Genomic DNA, 315 nt, shown 5'->3' with positions numbered 1-315 from the left:
TTTTAAAAAAAAAAATATTTTTATTCAATTTAAAATATATTTGGATATTTTTTTAATAAAGTATTTTTATTAAAAAAAACGTTTTTAATATTTAAAAACTTTTAAAAATCTATTCCAATATAAAATAATTTCTGTTAAAATTTTTTTTCAAGAAATAAAAAATAAGTATTTTTTTAAAAACCAATCTAAACGTACTCATAATATAATGTATCTCTTTTATTCTGTTACCTAGATTATTTCTTTATCAATAATAGGTTTACCATTGTAATTATTTTTTAGTGAGAGTACATAAAAAAAAGTACATAGTATATAAGG

The 315-nt window shown here is 14.9% G+C and overlaps 1 protein-coding gene across 1 annotated transcript in view; it reads left to right on the top strand.

Annotated features, from left to right (window-relative positions):
- The window catches only part of LOC107495165 (protein ABIL2), a 7,871-nt gene that overhangs the window by 3,086 nt on the left and 4,470 nt on the right, over positions 1–315 (top strand). The window lies entirely within an intron of this gene.

This window comes from Arachis duranensis, chromosome 6 (genome assembly GCF_000817695.3).
Source record: "Arachis duranensis cultivar V14167 chromosome 6, aradu.V14167.gnm2.J7QH, whole genome shotgun sequence".
Lineage (NCBI taxonomy): Eukaryota > Viridiplantae > Streptophyta > Magnoliopsida > Fabales > Fabaceae > Arachis > Arachis duranensis.
This window is presented reverse-complemented; position numbering and strand designations above follow the sequence as displayed.